This window comes from Pan troglodytes, chromosome 10, assembly GCF_028858775.2.
Source record: "Pan troglodytes isolate AG18354 chromosome 10, NHGRI_mPanTro3-v2.0_pri, whole genome shotgun sequence".
Lineage (NCBI taxonomy): Eukaryota > Metazoa > Chordata > Mammalia > Primates > Hominidae > Pan > Pan troglodytes.
Window position 1 is genome coordinate 32088933 of NC_072408.2, and position 18648 is coordinate 32107580.

Below are 18648 nucleotides of genomic sequence, written 5' to 3' on the forward strand. Positions count from 1 at the left end.
GGTGAAATTGTAAAATGGTACTATCACTTCGGAAAACAGTTTGCAGTTTCTTATAAATTTAAATATAGACCTACCATGTGATCTGGCTATTCTACTCCTAAGTACCTAAGAGAAATTCAAGAGGATGTCCACATAATGACTTGTACACAAATGTGCATAGCACTTTTATTTGTAGTGGTTAAAAATGAAAACAATTGAAATGTCCATCAACTAGGTCAATGGAAAAGCAATCTGTGATGTATCGATCACAATGGAATATGCGTTAACAATAAAAAGAAACTATATATACAGCAACATGAGTGAATTAAAAAAAAAATCTTTGGTAAGTAAAAGAAGCAAGACTGTCCCCCTGAAAAAAGAGTACTTACTGTATGATTCCATTTATATAAAATTCTAGAAAATACAAACTAAGCTGGGCATAATGGCTCATGCCTGTAATCCCAGAACTTTGGGAGGCCAAGGCAGGTGGATCACGAGTTCTGGAGTTTGAGACTAGCCTAGCCAGCATGGAGAAACCCCGTCTCTACTAAAAATAGAAAAAATTAGCCGGGCATGGTGGTGCATGCCCGTGGTCCCAGCTACCTGGGAGGCTGAGGCAGAAGAATTGCTTGAACCTGGCAGGCAGAGGATTCAGTGAGCCAAGATCCCACCACTGCACTCCAGCTTGGGCGAGAGAGAGAGTGAGACTCTGTCTCAAAAAAAAAAAAAAAAAAGAAAAAGAAAACACAAACTAACCAGCAAGAGAAAGCAGGTCAGTGGTTGCCTAGGGAGAATGGGGCTGGGAGGGACAGAAAGAAGGATTACAATGGGGCATGATAAAATTTAGGAGTGGTAGTAATAGAAATGTTCACTATCTTAGTGGTTTCGTACATATGTCAAAACTCATCAAATTGTACACTTTAAATATATGAAGTTTATGGTCAATTATGCCTGCATAAAACTGTAAAAAAAAAAAAAAGAAAAAAAAAGAAGCCATTCATAAATCCAAATAGATATAATTAAGGCCAAAATTAGGATGGTGACAATGGTAACTAACATAAAGGAGAAAACAAAAACCAGATCTTCCCCATTATTTTGTTGGCTTGTTTCTTGTTCATTACAAAGACCTCCATTTCATAATGCAGTGTAGAGAAAAAGAACACTGAGGAGATATTTTCAGTTGAATAAGCTGAATATTGTCAAGGTGATTTCTGCAAGAAACAGCTGAAGATCCTGAAAAGATAAAGGTATGTGTGGGTGAACCAGGTAGGAAGGTATGTGTGGGTGAACCAGGTAGGAAGGTATGTGTGGGTGAACCAGGTAGGAAGGTATGTGTGGGTGAACTAGGTAGAAAGGTGTTGCAGAGGATGCTGCAGTCCTGGCCCAGATCACTGCTCTGAGACTGAAGTGCTGGGACTGAAGTACTCAGTCTTCTAGCTGCCAAGAGTTTGGCTGTGAATGGCTCAGCTGAGTCCCTCCCCAGTAATGGCCCTTGGCTAAAGAGAGCCACTTCACCCAAGATTCTGCTCCCTTGCTGGGGCCATCTCAGTTCCAGAGCTCCCCTGTGGGATTAATTCAAGCCTTGGATAGTAACAACAAAACCCATCAAAATAAGTGTGTATGTACAACAGTGACAGTATCCTACAACATTTAGACATCCCTAAACTAACAATGGGGTTAAGAACACCTTGAAGTTGTGGAATCCACAAGATAAGTTCTCCAAGATGTGGAGCAGTAAGAGTACTGGGGAAAAGATGGCTGTTAGGAATGTACCTAAATAAAGTGGGAGTTGAACAAAGAGAACACATGGACACAGGGAGGGGAACATCACACACCAGGGCCGGTTGAGGGGTAGGGGGCTGGGGGAGGGATAGCATTAGGAGAAATACCTAACGTAGATGACGGGTTGATGGGTGCAGCAAACCATTATGGCATGTGTATACCTATGTAACAAACCTGAGCGTTCTGCACATGTATCCCAAAACTTAAAGTATTAAAAAAAAAACAAAAAACAGAAAGACAAAAGAGGAAGGGAGAAAGACAGAAGCCTTTGGCCCTGAGAAGAACCATTCATTAACATTAATGGCAAGAAAGAGTTAAAAGTAAAAGTGCTGAGTCCAGATTTCTGCTGTCTGTCTTGTTGGGGAGGGGTGGGCAGAAAGAGGATGTCAAAATGATAGGAAGAGCTGTATTTGTTTTGTTTCCTGGGGCTTGGGGGACGCTTCCTGTGGGCTCTGCCAGGAAGTCATTTTTTCTGCCTGAATAATTGGATTTCATGAGAAGTGGATCAGTGGCTCCCATCCATGTCACTGCACAGTCAGAGAGGGTGGGAGGCAGAGCAGCCTACCTAGGAAGCGATGCTTGCTGCCCGGGTGGGGTGACAGCAGTCCAAGGGTGAAGGAGCTAGCAGGGCACTTTGTGCCTCACTGTGCAGCATGCACCTGGGTTCCTGTCTGGCTACAAAGTGAACCTTCCCTTCCCAAAGCTGTTCTAGAGAGCTTTTATGGGAGTGATGGAATACTTTTCCGACTGGGTTATTTCTTCTCGCACTATCAAAGGCAACCTTGGGCCTCAGCTGTATGTCCAGTGGCATGTTTGTGAGTGGAGCAAACCTGTTTACATAGCAAAAGCTTTCACATCTACTACTGTTCCGGTGGCCCAACTGTGCAGGAGGGGTAGAAACAAAGGGCAGTCAAAAGCCCTGGCTCTAAAGCTGATACAGACTGAATGTGTGTCCCCCTCCAAATCTACAGGTTAAATCTTAATGCCCAATGTGATAATATTTGGAGGTTGTCCCTTTGGTAGGTGATTGGGTCATGAGGGCATTAGTGCCCCAGGGAGCTCCCTCACCCCTTCTGCCATGCAAGGTTGAGAAGATGACCAGAAAGTGGGCCCTTAATAGACATTGAATCTGCCTTGATCTTGGACTTCCCAGCCTCCAGAACGGTGAGATACAAATTTCTGTTGTTTATAAGCCCTTCAATCTATGGTAGTTTGTCATAGCAGCCCAAACTGACTAAGACAAAACCCAAGCTTTGCCACTTACTACTGTGCAACCTTGACACATGACAAATTACTTAATCTTCTGGGCCTCAGTTTCCTCAATTATAAAATGAGGATGACAGCACCTTCCTGAAAAGAGTTATGAGAATCTGAGGCAATGTGCCCCCAATACATGGCTGGCCATTACCAAATGAGACAAATGCTTGCTACCCATTCCTCCTTACCAGCTGAGCTCAACCCCAGGACCTAACATGTACACATACATCCAACTGCCAAAGGGCTACATATCTTTATCTACATTATGTGAACTCTCTGTAGTGGTATTTTTCCTGAATTATAATTTAATATACATTCTTGGATTTTCTGAAGGTAGATTTTAAAAATATATTCATCTCATACCTTTCATAGGCTTTCTCCCTATGGTTTCATATTCCAGCCATGTACTGCTGACACCTAAAAAAATCACCTAAATGTTGGTTGGCCCAGATCTCTCTGCCCAACTGCAGATCTGTATACCCCATGGCCCACTGCATATCTCCATTCTTGATGCCTTCAGGCAACTCAAATTTAACATATTGCAAACCAATCACCTTTGCCCACCTCCAACCCTCAAAAACTTACTCCTCTTCATTTTCTTATACCCCTAGAAAAAAACATAGAATAGTTGTTAAAAGCCTGTACCCAAGAGTCAGTCAGCCTTACTTGGGTTCAAATCTCTTACCACTTACAAGCTATGTAACCTTGGAAAAATTATTTAACTTCCCTTTGCCTCAATTTCTTTAAGTGTAAAAAGTAGAATAATTAACAGTACCAGTAAGGTTTATAGGAATTAACATGCTAATGCCTATATACACTTGGATGGGGGCCTGGCATAGCTAAGAGCTCAATGAATGTTATTGTTACTATTAACTAACTCTGTGGGATATAAAAAGATTTCTCTTTGATGGTAGAAACCATAAATTTCCTATTCTCCATTGTATGATCAGCTCCTGGCACAGGGCCTTGCACATATTAGATGCTCATTATATTTTTTAACTGAGAAAAAATTTCTGCAGCTTATTATAAAATTACTATGAAGAGACTGTCAATATTTTGTTCCTTGAATGACCATTAATACAGAAATATGTACTAAGAAAAAAAATACTGTTTCTCCTGGTACAGTGGCATACTTCCCTCCACCAGATAATAAGTGACGTACAACTCACTGAGCTTCCCTTTCTGAAACTTTCGAGAAACATACGAACTTGGGATTAATTTGTAGTAACCAGACTTAGCTTAGATTTCCTGGTACCTATTACTCTGAAGAGCCCCTTTTCTCATTTTAATGCTTCTATTGAAAATTGGCTAAAGTAATTTTTAGATGTATTCATTTATTTTTAAAAAACCTATCTATATATTTAGTGAGCACTTTTAATGTTAAGCATTGTGCTAAGAACGATAACAAATTGTTATTGTTATTGCTAAACAAAAGAAAGCGTCTGTGCTGGGAGACGGCACTGGGAGAAGAAACGGATGGAAGGCAGGAGTAGGACAGAGGACAGGAAAGAGGCCAGGCTCAGAGAAGAAAGAAAAAAGCAGCAGAAGCAAAGTGGACTCACTAAGTGGCAAGTGTCTGTGATGGTAATAATGGCTCATTATGTTTGCTGAACAACTACAACACTGATCATAAAGTGGAAAAAACTCTTCTGAAGATCTAGACCGGTGGAGGCACCCCGCAGAATCCCTGGGCCCAGCTGGGACTGAAAGAGAACAACAGCATATCAGCAGAAATCTGAAGCAATGAACAAGAAAAAAGAATGTCATCCTACCTAACAAAGTGTACCAAATCTTCCAAATAATTTAAGATGGGTTGCAATAAAGCGTAATAAACATATTTTAATTCACAATTATATCATTCACTTAGACATACTGTATATGTCATTAAATGTATATGGCTAATTTAATTACATAGAAAATCTAGCTATAAGTCTTACTGTGTATAGTTATTCTCAAGTAGGTACTTTCTGTTTAATTAAAGAACTACAATAAGGTATTTTTCTTAGAGTATAAATGACCATGTTGAGGACTGCTAGAATTACAGTGATGCCCATAGAGAAATTTTTCAACAAGACTACCTTTATATCCTCATTCTTTAGTACAAATAGAGGGAGTTGAGAGGGGGAGGGTTTTACAGAATTGATAGAGTGATCATAAAAGCACAGAATGTTAGGTTCTTCCTTCAAAGGAGTTCCCCTCAGATCATTACTAGCACACACTTCCTCTTGTTTTAAACAGAATTCTAATACACTCAGGATCTGATTTCCAAACCTGTAGTGGAAACAAGTTAAATGTAGAAAGAGTCAAGAAGTGCCAACAAGGAGGGATAATGTGATAATACATATCCTAAGAAAAGCAGACAGAAAAACTAAAAATATCACAGCCAGGTGGGGTCATTCTATTCAACAGAATCCAGGCTCGTTGGCATCATTGTACCAGAGAACAAGGTTAAATTATTTCCCACAAAATGTAATATATCAGTCAAGGAAATGCTAGAAATATGTTAGAAAAGGCTTTCCACTCAAAGGATCAAGTCCTTTTTTTTTTTTTTTTCTAACTGGCATGTTAGGAGGAGGAGCTGTAAGTCCTTTTTCAAAACACTTGGCTACATTGAGGATTTTTCAAAAAATGTTCACACATTTTACTGTTAAGAGACAGCTTTGGTGAAACCCAAGTGAACTTCTAAAATAAAATCCCAGTTACAATTTTAGAGAAAACCACGAGCTTCACCTCTTATGTATGCAGCATATTGTATTAACTGCAGATCACATGGATCACAGACATTCTCGAGATACATTACTAGTTGAGCTGATGTCAAATTCAATGGACCTGATTGGTATTTTTCAACCACAAAAAAACCCATCCTATAATCCAGGTCTCCAGTTAGAAGAAGATAATTAGTTCATTTTTTGGCATGATGACAAGACCTAACAGCCATTCCTTTTTTTATTCAAACAGAAGGACAAGGGATTACAGTTAATCTTGGCAGTTGTACCAAAGTGCAAAAGCGCAAACAGTAGGAGAGAAAAGGTTTTTGGGGGAAAGAAAGCTGACTAATTTAATATATATTTATCAGGGATTAATGTTACCTCAAATATCTTATTTACCACAATGAATGTATTTTTCATAGACCAGCAACACTAAACGATGCCAAACATCACTTCCATTCAGAAGCCATTAAGTTTCTGACACTCGGTCTCTAGAGAACACCCAGAAGAAACAATCCCAGCTCTCATCTAGAGTAAAACTGCCTTTATCAGGCCGCGGGAAGGTAATGTACAACCGTGGCAATGATAAGCGGCTAGTTGTTTTTAGGCGGCCTCCACTGTCCATATGCCGATGATGCATAATTCATAGGAGATGCCACATGCTGCCTGAGGCAGGTGCCCTTGTGAGCCTTTCTGGTCACACTCTGAGGCATGTTGCCTCCAACGATGATAACCCTGGAATGTAAGAAACAAACGGAGGCACAAACAATTTCCCTAAATACTGTTTTTAAGCTGATAGTTAGAGGTCTGCTGAACACAGAATACAATTAAGAACAATTAGCCATTCAGTGGCACAACCACAGACAGTTCTCCTTGTGGCCTATATTTTAAACAAAGAGCCCAGCTTTCAGGCAGAATCCTCAACTATCCTGCAAATGAAGGAAGTATAAAAACTGCTTCCTATTTCCCGGCTGACCTCAATTCCAGACAGCAAACCCCCACCCCCTTAACACACGGCCCATCCCCTTCCTCCCCTGACACAAACACTCCTTGATCATAGCTATTCTGCTCAGCCTTTTTTTTTTTTTTTTTTAAGTAGGGGAAAAGATAAGCAGTTGTATGAGAAAGAGGCATTTGACATAATATCAGGCTGGGCCACAGAAAAAGAAAAAGGCAGGATGGAGTGGGGGATGGAAGGAGAGAAGAAATTCAGTAGTAAGAAATGGGAGACAGAGGCCAGGCGCCATGGGTCACACCTGTAATACCAGCACTTTGGGAGGGCGAGGCGTGTGGATCACTTGAGCTCAGGAGTTCGAGACCAGCCTGGCCAACATGGTGAAACCCCATCTCTACTAAAAATACAAAAATTAGCCAGGCATGGTGGCAGGTGCCTGTAATCTCAGCTACTTGGGAGGCTGAGGCAGGAGAATCGCTTGAACCCGGGAGGAAGAGGTTGTAGTGAGCCGAGATTGCGGCACTGCATTCCAGCCTGGGCGACAGAGAGAGAGACTCTGTCTCAAAAAAAAAGAAAAGAAAAGAGAGATAGAAAAAGATTGTTTCATTTCTACAAGAGAAAATGGTTAGGAGTGAAGACAACACACTCACTGGACTTGAGAGTTGCAGAGACTTTACAGATCTTTAGGTTCAATCTCTCCATTTCACAGAAGGGAATAAAGGTTTGGAGACATGGAGCCACCTTCCAGGGTCATGTCAGGTGTTTATCCTAATTAGAGATTCTCTAAGTATGAGCACCCTTGGGAGAAAATGCTAGCTTAACACTAGGAATAATTCTTCTTCTCCTGAGAAACAACTTGTTTTTTACTTCTTGGTTGCTGTTCACAACCTGGTGTTTAACAGACCAGGTTTCCCTTTTCAGTGGAAGAAAAAACTTCACAGGAAGCCAGGGGCCCACTCATTAACCTGCACTTCAAACACTATGGGGTGCATTTATCTTGGTCTCCTTTCTAGCTTCCCTGGATGCCTTTTTTTCTCCTCCTTTCTTTCAGGTCTTCCATTTAATATTTTTGTTCTTTTGTATTTTATGAATCCTTGCAAGCTCCCTTAAGCCTTTCTGAAGCAAAAACAGTATATTGCAAATATCTTATAGGACACTTGCCATTCCAAGGAACTTGAAATATTTTCTTTGTTCATATAGTCTCACTGGAACTTGCTGAGGAGGGAGGTTGAGTATTACTCCTCTACTTTACATCCTCCCGTTAAGAGTCTGAGATCTGTCTTGGGATTGGTGCTCTTATACTTATCTTCTCAGAATATACTTCCTCCTAAGTAAGAATTGGTATACTAATTGACCACTCAGTGCAGAATTTTTTGTTTTCTAGACAAGGTCTTGCTCTGTGGCCCACGGTGGATCTAGCGTGCAGTGGTGTGATCACAGCTCACTGCAGCCTTGATCTCCTGGACTCAAGTGGTCCTCTTGCCTCAGCCTGCCGAGTAGCTGGGACTACAGGCACAAGCCATCACACCTGGCTAATCTTTGTATTTTTTTGTAGAGATGGGATCTCACCATGTTGTCCAGGTTGGTCTTGAACTCCTGGGCTCAAGCCATTTTCCCACCTCAGCCTCTTGAAATGCTGTGATTACAGGTATGAGTCACTGCACCCAGCCCAGATTTTTATATCAAAAAAGTATATTACAATTTGCTCAGATTAAATTGAAAAGTATATTAGCAAACCATATGCCTTTAAGGTCAATTTTCATTCAACTTAAAGGAATTTCAGGCTGGAAAAAAAAAACCCTAAAAACATTTCTCAAGAGATTTCACAAACAGTAGTAGAAGGTGCTAACATGGTAAAAGTTATTGCTTCACTCTATTTCCATATGTGTGCAAACAGCATGATAATCTATACCACCTTCCAGCTGTTTAACCACACAAGGCATCATTGTTATTTGGACAATATTGCCTAGAAAGGAAGAAAAGAGAGGAACAGGGAAGGCCATCAACTATTCTTTTCTGTTCACTTTCCTGTAAGGATGGGATTGGCTTGGGCTAAGGTAAGGGGTCTTTCTCAAACTTCAGGACACAAGCAACCAGCCAGTAAAAACCCACCATGGCTCCGCAGTAACAGGTGACAGGCAAGCACAACCGGACACCCTGGCAAGCCTGGAAGATTCCACCCCAAACCAGGGCGGCATCTGCTCTTCCACCTCTACAAGGGCTCCTAAAGATCCCTGCATAATTCATGGGACTCAAGGAGAGGTGAAATGTGAACTGGCTAAAATGTAAGCATTTACATTTAGAAGCAGAGGAGGCACCAAACCAGGCTCAGAAACATAAAAACAGGCCTTTGGTGTGGCTCTGCAGCTTCCATCTCTACTCTCCTGTGCATCTCCCTTGCCCTGGGCCCTTTCTTCTCTGGCCACACGACCAGCTTTGGATGCTCATCTCAGTAGAAACCGCTGAGGGTTCCTCTCCGGAGACTGTTACACATGGCTTAGTCCACACAGACAGTGTGCCAATGTGTAAAACACTCAACTTACTTTTTGGCTGACCTGGTCATCCAGGGCTGCCTGCTGCTGTGTGGGGAGATGTTGGAGATTCCAGGCCAACCGTGCCACGGGGCGCTTCTGGACACAGTGTGCTGTTTCCACATGCTGTGAAGGGGCACGCAATACCAGGAAAAAACAAAGACTCCTGATGTGGGTAAAAAGAATAAAGAATAAGAAAGCGCTGTGGCTTTGCATTTAGAGTGCACCCGTTTTATTAGTTATTAGTGAGGGACAGCAGTTTAAGGCGAGCTCCTAGGTGTTAATATAACATGCTACACGTCTCATTAAGAAGCTACAAAAGGCCGTTTATTGTTCTCACGCTAAAGGTCCCTGTACACAGAGAAATCAAAACGTCAGGATTTTCCTGTCTTAGTCCTAAGGGAGATCAGTCTTTGAAGAGGATATCAAGCTATCCAAATTCAGCATCCCTGCTTTAATTAATCTACCATATGGGGCCCAGATGTCATAGACAAGTCACATTTGAACTAAGTAATTCATAGAATAATACTACATTTCATTTGCAGTATGGATAATGCTAAATTATCCACATCTAAAGAGAAATGTTCTTGGGGTTTCTGGTTTTCCCTTATTTCAAGTTCTATAGTAGATTATATATAAAATGGTACACATATAGATATACAACTTGTCACCAAGATGAAAGGACTTTTAAAGACCTGCCTCTCTTTTTGTGCTGTATGATTATGGGCCACTGTCAGCAACATCCCAGTTTTTCCTACTATATGAGGAATTAACTCTAGCCTGGAATTCTTAGGTTTCTACAATCTAATCCCAACTTAATTTTTTGACGCAGTTATCATGACCAACCAACGTGCAACATCCACTAATCCCAACATGAGATTCATGTGCCAAATACTGAGCACACTTTCACTCTCTGCTGCTTTTCTTTTCTTCCCTCTCCTCTGCTTTGGATCCCTAGCTCCTAGAATGTTACCTGGGCATAGAACAGGCATTCACTCCAGCACTGATGAATTAAGTACCACATCTCTCCACTGATATGGTGCTCTCTCATTTGAAAAAGCAGAGGGAAAACAGAAACATTTGGAATTGGTAAATTTGGATTTGGGTCCTTAGGCAAGTGGTATCCTTTTAACTTCAGTTTCATCATCAGTATAGGGAATAATTATTTACATATTATCAACTTTGCAGAATTGTTGTTCAGATCAAAGTCAATCTTGGATATGAACAAGTTAGCAAATTGTAGAATTGATATATCAGTGAGAGAACTTTGGGCCCAATTCAAACTGGCTTTACACAATAAGGAAATTAGTTATCTTACAAACCTATAAGTAAAACAGAAGAAACTAGTTCACCTACACACGCTGGCTGAACAATGGTACTGATGACTCTGGTGCCCTCTATGTCTTCACTGTACTGTCTACCCTTGTCTACAGGTTCCCCTTGTGCAGCAGCTCCGGGTGTCATATGAGACCAGAAAAAGTCCACAGACAATGAAGGGTCATCTCTCTTAGTGTCTACAAAAATTCTCAGAAGCACCTGAGCACATGTCCCCTTGCCGTCCCATAGGCCAAAACTGGGCTACATATCCAACTGTAAACCAATTTCTGATCACTGGAAAGGAACTATCCTAACTGAAGAAAATTGGGGCTCTTCCAGTATAGAAAGGGAATATGCTTACTGGGGAGGCAACTTGTCTCTGATGCAGTAATAACCTATAAATTTGAAATCTCATCATTATTATGGTATTATCTACTCTTCAAGCTCCAGCTTGAGCCCCAGTTCCTCTACATATACTCACTACCCAAGCCCAATCCTCTGGATTCGTGTATCTCTTATTGTACTTACTTCTCATTTGGTACGTCCTGCACACTGTTGGGCAGTTTCTTTTAAAAAAAAAACTGTCATTATAACACTAGTAATAAATATTCATTTAAGAAAATTCAGAAATATATTAAGAAAATAAAAGTTACTCCTACTCTCATCAGAGGAGATAACCACTATTAAACTTTTGGAATATTATCTTCCACCTTTTTCCCTTTTTTCTGTTTGTGACTGTTGATGTATGAAAGAAGAGTCTCCTTTTTGGGTATAAATGTTCCTGGATTTCCCAGCTAAAAATTTAAACTCACTAAGAGCTGGAATTCTCCATGTTTCTTTCCAATTTTTCATATCAGTTACAGGATCTCAAGACACTTGCTGCTTCATATTTCTGTAGATCACACAAAGAAACTTTAATCTGCTCTATTTCTTTGGGGGATTAGGAAGAGGTTAATATAACAACATCACAAAACATAGCCAAAAATTTTTCAGATATTCCTTTTTACCAATACTTATAAGAAAGCTTATTAAACTTTCTAGCAATAAAATACCTAGTGATATACTGTTTTCTGTGAGTGTTATTTTTGGACCAGAAAGTATTGTGTCATTTCCTTGATATTTAGCAATTTCATTTATACTTATAATTGAAGCCATTCTACTGCTTAAAGACATGATACCAAACTATGTAGATTAAATATAATTTTAGAACATATGATTCTCAGAAAATTCACTTCATAAAAGATAAATTCACCAAAACTTTTGTGTAAATCAGTGTTTCTATACAACCAAGTCACATTTTCAAAGTGTTGGAGTAAGTGGTTATTTGAAAAAAATAGAGCATAAATATTATAATAAAATAAATGGTCTTCGACTAATTTATCTGCTTTTCGGTCTCAGGTTTTGCCAACAGAGTTTTCTTAAATTAAGGCACAATTCCACATGGCATAAAGCCCATGATAAATATTCCATTGCTTAGACTCTCCATATGACTTCATGGGCTCATTTTTATTTAAAAAAACATTTACTTTTTGAACATCCACTGTGTGCCAGGCTCTGTGCCAGCCACTGGGAGTTGAGTGGTGTGGAAAAACAAAGACATACCCTGCTCTCCCGATGTTCACAGGCTGGTGGAGAGCCAAGGGCACTGCCAAGAGGGTCTATGGGAAATTAAGACTTTTTGTCCTAATGACAACCCCCAAAGACAAAGCATCTGATTCTCGCCACCATCTTTTTGCCTTTCTATTCTCCATCTCCACTAATTAAACAAGAACAAACATGTCTACATTGAAACACACGAGTTTAGATTAAAATAGTTACTGGGAAAAAAAATGAGGTGAGGTAGGGATATTATAGAACCTCTTCAGGAAATCAGTGAAAATATGTAGAACAACCTGAAAGTTCAGAGGAAAGGGCCAGGCAGGGGCTGAGATGCGGCCTCAAATTTCCTTCCACTCTCGTTAACTCATTGCAGTTAGTATCTTTGAGGAATCCAGGGGATCCGTCAGTCTACGGATATTTATGGAGCAGATTCGGGGAGGGGGTGGTGGTTGTGCTCAGATACTGGAAAAATCAGAGATTATGGACCAATAAAGGGCCAACATAAGCTTGAAATAATAATGTATGAAAATAGACAAAAATATAAGAGTTGTTGCAAAGTGGGTTGTGCATATAGCAAACAATGGAGCTGTAAAGAGTTCTACGAGTTCAGAGGAAAGAAGGACTCTGGTGTGCCAGGATATTCCAAGGACTTAGTGGAAGTGGTGGGATAGCTGCAGGGTTTCTTAGGATAGGTGGAATGGAGGCAGAAAGAGAGATGGGGGAAGCCATCTCTCTTGGGAGGCCAACCCAATGGGACTGACTCAAAAGCAGCTGGCAGTACGGGAGTAGAGCTCAGTCAGGAGGTGAGATCCAGGTTTACTGACTTGAGAGGCAAAGGAGGAAAGATAGACAGCTGAAGCAACACAATGGATGGGCTCTCTGAGAGTTGACATGCCTTGTCAAGTGCAGAGCTTCCATGTGGGCAAGAATTAACTGACATAAGTAGGAAGAGTCTCCTTGTTCTTTCAGGTTAAGGTTTTCACTCTTAGGAATGTTATATCTCAGGGCAAAAGGACGATATTCCTAAGGGCTTTGGACACAACTTCTTTACTTGAAGCTTTACTTTGGCATAGAGGTTATTTTAAAGTGACAAGGATGGCTTTTTTCCTTGGGTGCCTTCCCACATGTGCCAGAATTACTTATATTTATAGTAAGTGGCTTGTCCTTTTTATTAACATTGTTGTGACATTGCTGATTTCAATTTTACCTTATGCAACACTAAAAACTTCCATGAATTACCATTGGTTCACTTAAAATTTGCAAGATTGCTTTATTAAACCTGGGACTAGTTATTAAAGTTTTATGAGCTCCACGGGTTTCCTCACATTAGATTCAAGCTCTGACTACTCAAGCTTTTTGTTGTAAATGGTTCACTTTTAGTGTACTTATGCATCCCTTTCAAAAAGAAATGGAAAAGAAAGATAGTTCTTTTAACACTGTCCTTTAAAATAGTCCCAAAATGTAGCAAGATACTTACCATCTTTTCTATATTTTCTAAATAGCATTTATTAGATAGGATGTTTTCAATATTCAGTGCTGGTTAACCTGCCTTTTGTGTTTGTGTGTAGGTTTTTTGTTTGTTTGTTCTTGGTATCCTTCTAAATCTCAGCTAGGGATCTGGGTTCATAGACATTAATAGTCCCCATGCCCACAATTTACTGAATGAAAAGTGGTTTCCTTTTCTCCATCCTTATACTTCCCTACCACATATAACCTAGGTATGCATCTGTGTATTATCCCTCTACTCATGCATTCTTTGGGTGCCAAAGAATGAACCCCTCTTCCAAAATATGCTCTCCCAAGAATGGCAAAACCACCACTCTGCCTGCAAGGACATATGGTTCTTTTTATTATTATTATTATTATTATACTTTAAGTTTTAGGATACATGTGCATAACGTGCAGGTTTGTTGAGAGAGAGTCTCGCTCTGTCACCAGGCTGGATTATGGTGGCATGATCTCAGCTCGCTGCAACCTCCACCTCCCAGGTTCAAGTGATTCTCCTGCTTCAGCCTCCTGAGTAGCTGGGACTACAGGCGCACACCACCAAGTCCAGCTAATTTTTGTATTTTTAGTAGAGATGGGGTTTCACCATGTTGGCCAGGATGGTCACAATCTCTTGATCTCATGATCTGCCCACCTTGGCCTCCCAAAGTGCTGGGATTAAAGGCGTGAGCCACTGCTCCTGGCCTACGTATGGTTCTTTCTAGCAACAACACAGGCATATATTTGGTTGCTGAGTGATTTTCCACTTCAACCAGTCTCATATCAGAATGCAGGAAAAAATGCAAAAGGAAGTAAGCAGGGGCAAAGCACGCAGTCTCCTTTCTCTTGTATACTCAACAGAGCACAGTGCAAGTGCAATCTTAAATGCCAATGGTAAAATCAATTTCCTTGGGTCTTCTGCAGACTAGTAAACTCTTAAAATTTATCAGTGTGTTAGGTCCCTAAATTTCAAGGACTTTGAAACACAATCCCAAAGATTCTTTAAGATAACTAATTTTAAAACTTTATTTACTTGTTATTATTTATTAAAAGAATTCATTCATTCATGAAAAGAATTAGTAATAAAGATTTCTCTATATGACGGTCATGCATACCAGCAACAGATGGAAATTTAATTTCAAATTTGTATAAGATCTGTTGGGAAATACCCATATCTGCATATTGTATTCCTTTGTATGGCCTTTTTTGCAAATCTAAAGTAAGTTTAGACGATCTAAAGACATCTCAAAATTCTGTATGGTTAGATTAGCTCATGTGTTTGACTTGACACATTCTACGGTTTTCAAACTCAGAATCTATTTTTTTGTTGTTTTTTTGAGACAGAGTCTAGCTCTGTTGTCCAGGCTAGAGTGCAGTGGTGCAATCTCGGCTCACTGAAACCTCTGCCTCCCGGGTTCAGGGCATTCTCCTGCCTCACCCTCCCAAGTAGCTGGGATTACAGGCATGTGCCACCACGCCCAGCTAATTTTTTTTTGTATTTTTAGTAGAGACAGGGTTTCACTGTGTTGGCCAGGCTGGAGAAATTTTCTTAACATTTGCTAGTCCCTGTCTCAGTGCTTTCAGTTAAATCACATGGACAGGTAGATAATCTATCCAAACTCTTTGGACTGACAACATGCAAGGCATTCAACAATCTGTCCTTCTCTTATTTTTAGGCCTAACCCTACATCGTTCTATGTGCACTCAAAATTCCAGTCAAACCAGACCTGATCAGCAGGCTACTTTCCAGCCCTCATTCCTTTGTCTATTCTCTTCCTCCCTTCTAGAAAATAATCCCCATGTGCATGTTAAAACTCTTATCCACCTTGTTCTAAGGCACAACTCAAATTTCTTCTACTGTGAAAAATATTCCTTGACTCTGAGACTTCCCCAATAAAGTATGATCTCTATTTTTCTGAACACACAGCCTTTTGGCCTTATTCATCTTGACAAGACCCATAGCACATAGCATCATGTCTTGTCTAAGGTAGGCATAATGATATCTGCTGAATGAATAAATGAATAATTCTGGTGATTCAAGCAGAAAATCTCTCAAATGATATGTCTTGTTCATTGCATTAACACAGTGCTTCATCCATATGTAGTAGCGTGTATTCAATAAATATTTGTTAGAGAAAGGAAAGAGAAAAAAAATTCAACTTACTGCAGAATGGCAATGTATTCAAACAGAAGTGTCATCAGTTAATTACAAGATAAAATTTTTTCCAGTGAAATGATTTCAATTGATTAATGGTACTTTGGCTATTACCTTCTTTTGCTCAAAATAAAGGCAATTTTAATCAATTTAGAGATATAGAAACTTAGGCCCAGAGAAAAGAAGAACAGCAGGGAAAGATGACTGGTTTCATTTCAAGTGTATTACTCCACTGTACTGTATCGCTTCTTGCTCATTAATGATGAATTTTTGAGTCAATCCAGACACAGTACGAATGTGAATCATCTGGCCAAAACTACAAAAATAAAACTACCAACATTACTTCATTATTGATGAAGAAACACATTTTAACAATTATAAAAGATTCCCTTTACGTGACTGGATTTTTTCTCACTTAAAAACAAAAGGAGGGGGAGGGTGGACAAACACTGGCTACACAAATGCACGGAGATTAAGCTGTTAGAATTATAAACCAGTCTATTAGCAACTCATTATCAGTAAGAGGCATGCAAGGATAAACAAAATTAGTTACATAAAAAGAACCAAATTGAACATTTATGGGAAACTCATCTGGCCATATTCATCTTTTAATGTAAAAATAGCTTTGCAATAATAACCAAAAGTGTCTATTAGTCTATTGCCATATGCGGCTTTTTCATTCTTGACGCTTTTTGAATTTTTTTTTTCCGATCCCAATGAGTAAGAGCATCTTTTCCATTAATGCAAGCCCAAACAATTCACTCACTCGCTCCCCAAAAAGTGAGGTACATTTGGTTTCTTTCTTCTGAGAAAAGAAATTGATGTAACCTATTTCTATATAATCATCAAAGATACTTATGCCTCCAGGACTGCCTGCATTCATAATTAAAAAGAGAGAAAAGTGATGCCTAACATTTATAGAGCTTTGAATAGAAGGGCAAAGAGTCTCATAATTTGCATTTTGGTGTAGCATTGCCGTCTTTTAAAAGTTTCTATGTTTTATCATCTCAATTTGAGTAATGCTTGCTTTCCCCCTCAAGCACTTCAAATACTTAATATTGCTTTCTGATAAAAGAAAAAAATGATTTGAATAAAAAGAGGGCTCCCTTTTTGTTTTTTTTTTAGTAGAGACGATGTTTCACCATGTTGGCCAGACTGGTCTCAAACTCCTGACCTCAAGTGATCTGCCCACCACAGCCTCCCAAACTGCTGGGATTATAGGCATGAGCCACCACGCCCAGCCGTGGGAGCTCCCTTTTGAGTGTTAGGAATTTCTGTTATTTCTCTGTGAAAACAAAATGAAGCAAACATCAGTAATTCTTAGGAAAATGGATCTTTTGAACTAATTTACATTCCCACCAACAGTGTAAAGGCGTTCCTATTTCTCCACAACCTCATCAGCATCTATTGTTTCCTGACTTTTTAATATTTGCCATTCTGACTGGCGTGAGATGGTATCTCATAGTGGTTTTGTTTTGCATTTCTCTGATGATCAGTAATGTTGAGCTTTTTTTCATCTGTTTGTTGCCTGCATAAATGTCTTCTTTTGAGAAGTGTCTGTTCATACCCTTTGCTCACAAACCTGCACATTCTGCACATATATCCCATTTTTATAGAAAAAGAAAAAAATGTTTTGAACTTTGTTTTGAATTATAGTTTAGCTAACTACACAATTCTGAAAAGAATAGTTTACTCTCAAACAAAAAGAAAATGGATCTTTTTAGTTTTCTCTGGAAAGGTTTTTAATACCACTACAAATGCAGCAAATACAGTTCGCCTGTTACACAGTGTCAGAATTATTGGAAACTGACTATATAATTATGATACATACCATACAGTGTTACTCATGAAAACATAGTTAAAAAAAAAAAAAAAACTCGTGGGGGCTTTAAAAACACCACAATCCCCAGAAACCACCCAAAGCCAACTATATCAGAAACCCCAGGAATGGAACCCAGGTATTGTTGTTTTATAAAATCTCCCCAGGTGATTCTCAGATGCAGCTAGAAAGAGGAGCACTGAGGTGCTGTCATGAAGATCAGAGTTTTTAACTTTTACGTTTTATTTAACAAGAACTTAAAGAGCACTAACAATCTAATTTAATTCTTGTAACGACCTTATAAGGTAGATACTAACTTCATTTATATTTGACAGATGAGAAAACTGAAACAGATACTTAGGCAATTTGCCAAAAATCCTGGTGACGATGAATGGTAGAACCAGGATTTGCATTTGGCTCCAAATTCCAGGCTCCTGACTACCTCACTAGCCTGATTCTCCCAGAGGTAATTTACCTACAGTAAAGTACACAGACCTTAAGTGTTTGGTTCAGTGAGATTTGACAATTGTGTACACACATGTAACCAGGGGTCCCCAACCCCCAGGCCATGGATGGGTATTGGTCCGTGGCCTGTTAGGAACCAGGCCACAGAGCAGAAGGTGAGCAGCAGATGAGCCAGGGAAGCTTCATCTGTATTTACGGCCATTTCCCATTGCTTATGTTACTGCCTGAGCTCTGCCTCCTGTCGTATCAATGGCACCATTAGATTCTCATAGGAGCACAGACCCTATTGTGAACTGCACATGCAAGGGATCTAAGTTGTGGGTTTCTTATGAGAATCTAATGCCTGATGATCTGTCCTCATCTCCTGTCACCCCCAGACAGAACTGTCCAGTTCCAGGAAAACAAGCTCAGGGCTCCCACTGATTCCACATTATGGTGAGTTGTATAATTATTTGACTATAATGCACTTGAATCATCCTGAAACCATCCCCACCACCGCCCCCACCCCCAGTCCATGGAAAAATCATCTTCAATGAAACCAGTCTCTGGTGCCAAAAAGGTTAGGGGCCACTGCATGTAACCACTACCCAAGACAG

The 18648-nt window shown here is 39.8% G+C and overlaps 1 protein-coding gene across 5 annotated transcripts in view; it reads right to left on the bottom strand.

The window, feature by feature from the left end:
- The window catches only part of SRGAP1 (SLIT-ROBO Rho GTPase activating protein 1), a 303946-nt gene that overhangs the window by 199002 nt on the left and 86296 nt on the right, over positions 1 to 18648 (bottom strand). Inside the window, exon 2 of one of the 5 annotated variants that reach the window (XM_063786401.1) lies at positions 9225 to 9378. The exons of the other annotated variants lie outside the window; for them this stretch is intronic. The gene's annotated coding sequence lies outside the window, so the exon portion shown is untranslated. The remainder of the gene's footprint in view (positions 1 to 9224; positions 9379 to 18648) is intronic. 5 annotated transcript variants of the gene reach the window in all.